Source organism: Zeus faber (genome assembly GCF_960531495.2).
Source record: "Zeus faber genome assembly, chromosome: 17".
Lineage (NCBI taxonomy): Eukaryota > Metazoa > Chordata > Actinopteri > Zeiformes > Zeidae > Zeus > Zeus faber.
In genome coordinates, this window is record NC_137204.1 from 5298704 (window position 1) to 5302827 (window position 4124).

The window sequence follows — 4124 nt, forward strand, 5'->3', positions numbered from 1 at the left end:
ATCTTCAATCATTCAATTTTTCAAATTGATGTAAATGGTGAATGCACACATCGATCAAGGAAACAGCCATCCTCCATTGACTATATGAAATGGAGCAATCTAATGTTCAATGTTTTCACATTGAATGTAAAGTTATTTTACTGATCAAATCACCATTAGCTTTATTTTGCATTTTGTGGTAAGGTCAAGTATTTGGATCCTGGGAGAGCATCTAGTGACGGCAAAAAAGAAATAAAAATAATCTGAAGAGATCGGCAAGTATTGTTAATGTGAGCGCTGGCTCACACAATCTTGTTCTCTTGTTTACACTACTCAGATGGACTAACATTTGCTACCATTTTCATAGAGGCAGAATTTTCATCGAGGATACATTTTCTCTTATCTGATAGTAAGCCTCGTATAGGATTGCAGATCAGCCCTCCATCTAACAGGTTCGTCATTTCAGCCTAGAGCAGGGGTCGGGAACCTTTTTAGCTGCAAGAGCCTTAAAAGCCAAATATTTCTAAATGTATTTCCTTGTGAGCCATATAATAATTAATAAAATTGAATGCAACTTAATGCGTCCATTTTCTAAGTAAGACATACATATTTAACGTATAATATGTCTGAGTACTTAAAAAGCGCTATATATAATAAATTTCTCTTTATTCTTCTTAATAATATTGTTATACTGTAGCTAACCATTACCATTAATGAGACCTCTGGTGTTGCGTGGTTTTGCTGATGGCCTTGTAGTCTGGTTTCTACATAGAGGTTAAGCTTTATGCAGGCATTGAGGCTTCCATCAGTTAAACGTGAGCGTAGGTTGGTCTTAATGTTTCTCAGATGCGAGAAAGATTGCTTACATGCGTATGTAGAGCCAAACATGGTCAATACGGCAATACTCACGCTCGTTCCAACTTTTAAGTATCAGCTGGCTTTCAGATTGAAGTGTTTTTCATTTCTGTCCACTTGTGTTCACTTGCCAGCTCTGCTCGCTGTCGCGCAAGCCTTTTCAAGTCTCCATTCAGTGACTTGAACTTACTCACCTGCCTACATGTCTAAAACCTTCAGGTCAGCGACTTCCAGCAGAAATTCTCTGATGCAGACCCCGGAGATGCATCTCAGGTCGGCTTTGTCCACTACACACGTATGGATGAGTGATAAATTTAAAAATAATAGAGCTCTGACGAAATTCTCTAAAGCGCTCTTTGAATGACTGCAGGAGATTGGACGTAAAGCCAGCTAGCTGCTGGAGATCAAAATGTTGAGTGGGGTCACTTGCTAAGCCTGCATCTCAAAATTTTCTCAGTCTTTCAAAGTGCAGAAGTTGGCCTGTTTCAATGTCCCTGATGAAAGATCCCAGCTTGCTTTCAAATGCAAAGACTACCTGCTGAAGGGATAAGACTGTATTTCCAATGCCTTGCATTTTCACATCGAGCTGGTTCAGATGTCCAGTTATGTCCACGAGATAGTGAAATTGCAGGAGCCACTTGGTGTTAGCTAGCTCAGGATGCTCGATGCCCTTTATTTTGAGAAAAGTCCGGATTTCACTCAGGCAAGCCGCAAAACGGCTGAGCACCTTCCCTCTTGACAACCGACTCACATTGCTGTGTAAAAGCAGACACGGTTAATTGTTCCCAACTTTGTCCAACAGTGCTTTAAACTGGTGATCATTAAATCGAGTGTGTATTGAAGTGCCGCTTTACATTTGACTGTTTAATCAATACCATTTTATCATTGCATATTAGACATACCGCAGATCCTCCTCTCCACAAAGGCAAATACTCTGTCTACTCGGCCTGGAATGTACGGTAATCCTCATCTTTTTTTCTTTTCAAAATCTTTTCCGTCTTCAGGGTTCGATGCGGATAAACTAGCTGGCTATCTGATGAAAAGGAGGGAAGTTTATTTCTTGACCTTACGACCCATGACGTACCGCATTTTCCCATAAAAATTTAGTTTGTGTCGACAGATTAAAATAGATCTGAATATTTCGTATTCTGGTTTTATTTACAAAATTTAAATTTCTCTTGTTTTACTTTAAAATGGCGCAGAATAATGAATTATCACTTGTTAATCGTGATGAACATTTTTTAGCTCAAAATTGTCTGTGAGCATTATACCATCATCGAAAGAGCCATAGGTTCCGTGACCCCTGGCTTCGAGTCTTGCCCCCCTAAGTTTCTAAAGGCTGATGGCGAGGGGACTTGTCTATCTCCTGACCACCTTCCCCACTACCACCTGATTGAGTGGTGGTATGGTTTACAATAATTGGTTGGTAAAACCTTGTGAAGGTACTGTAGCCTCACTCAAAAATATATATGTGAAGGCCCACACTGCGCCGAAGATTGACTTCAGCAAGAAAATTAGGAAGGTGGTGACTGAGGCCGTGAGGAAAGCTGACCATATCACCAGTCTCCACATTCGAATTCCACGCCGTGTAGATATCTCATCCCGCCGCACTCAATATTGTGGTGATCTACCCCCCCCCCCCCCCCCCCCCGAACAGCTTGGCAACTTCCTTGATCAGATGGATGTCCTCCTCACCAACTTTTCTTTAAGACGGCACTCCACTCATCCTCCTGGGAGACTTCAACGTCCAACCAGAGAAACTACATCTTCTACCTTCCTTGACTTTTTCCTTCTCATGTGCTCTCTCTTCTTCACCTCTGACTTGCAAGGCTGGTAATCTGATTGATCTCGTTTTCACAAGATCTTGCTCAACTTCCAACCTTGCAGTTATCTCTAAATCTTACCACCATTTTGTCTCCTCACTTCCCATCTCATCCTCCCACTCCCACTCTACTTCAACTCACACAATCTAAATCTATAAAACCCTCTCACCTACCACTATCTCTTCTGCCATCCTTTCCTTCGGCTGAGCAGTTCTCAACTCTCCACTGAAGAAGCTTCATCTACTCTTCTCTCCTGTCTGCTCACCACTTGACCTGCTCGAACTCCTCAACTTGCATCCTGGCTGTCCCATTCATTGCAAAATCAAAGAGCCCTGATGACATCTCTGGCTATCATCTCCTCTCAAACTTTACCTCGGCAGACCACCTTCTACACTTCAGAAAACCAGTCATCTACCAACTCCAGTGAACTGTTTTCCACCTTCACCTCCCTTCCCCACCCTCTTCCCTTTCACTTGATAACTTTGCCACGTACTTTTTCAATGTGGAGGGATATCAGTTGTTCCTTCGTGCATCCTACCTCCAACATCCCCACTGCTCATCTTGAACCCAACTCCTCACCTCCTGCCTTTGGTCTTGCATCCAATCCGGTCTACTCTCCTCCAAACCATCTTAACGGAGATCCTGCCCTTTCTCGCTACGGTCATCAACTCCTCATCCTTGGTCTCCGTTCCTACTGCCAGAGTTAAGCCTTTACTCAAGAAGTTCCTCGACCCAGCTCTGTCCAGAACTACAGACCTGTGTCGTTTCTCTCCTAACTAGCCAAGACCCTCGCGTGAGGCATCTTTAATCAACTCTCTCTACCTCTCTCAGAATGACCTCCTCAGCCCCCTTAAAGACTTTCCACTCCACCGAGACTGTTCTCCTTGCTTTAATGGAGGCTCTCCACACTGCCAAGACCTAATCTCTCTTGTCTGTCCTGATTCTCCTGGATCTCTCTACTGCCTTTGACACAATTAACCACCTAATCCTTCCCTTCACCCTCTGAATTTGGAATTACAGTATCTGTGTACACCTGGATGACATCATACTTGACCAATCGCTCATACCAGGTGTCATGGAGGGGATCGTTATCCAAACCTTGAACCCTAATTTGGTCCTGGGGCCTCCACTGTTCTCCTTGTATGCTAAATCCCTTGGTGATGTGATCTCATCCCAGGACTTACCACTGCTATGCTGATGACACTCACCTCTATCTCTTCTTTCCCTCTTCTGTGTTGCCCAAACATTCAGAACTGAAGCTCAACCTCAATAAGACGGAGCTCCTCCTCCCTAAGAAAGACTTCCTCTAACACACTTTCCATCGCCACACCAATACCTTAATCTCAGACTGCCAACATCTGCAGAATACGGCCATACATCACAAGGGACGCAGCACATGTTCTGGTTCAGGCCTTTGTCTCCTTATTACATTACATTTCGCAGACGCTTTTATCCAAAGCGACTTAC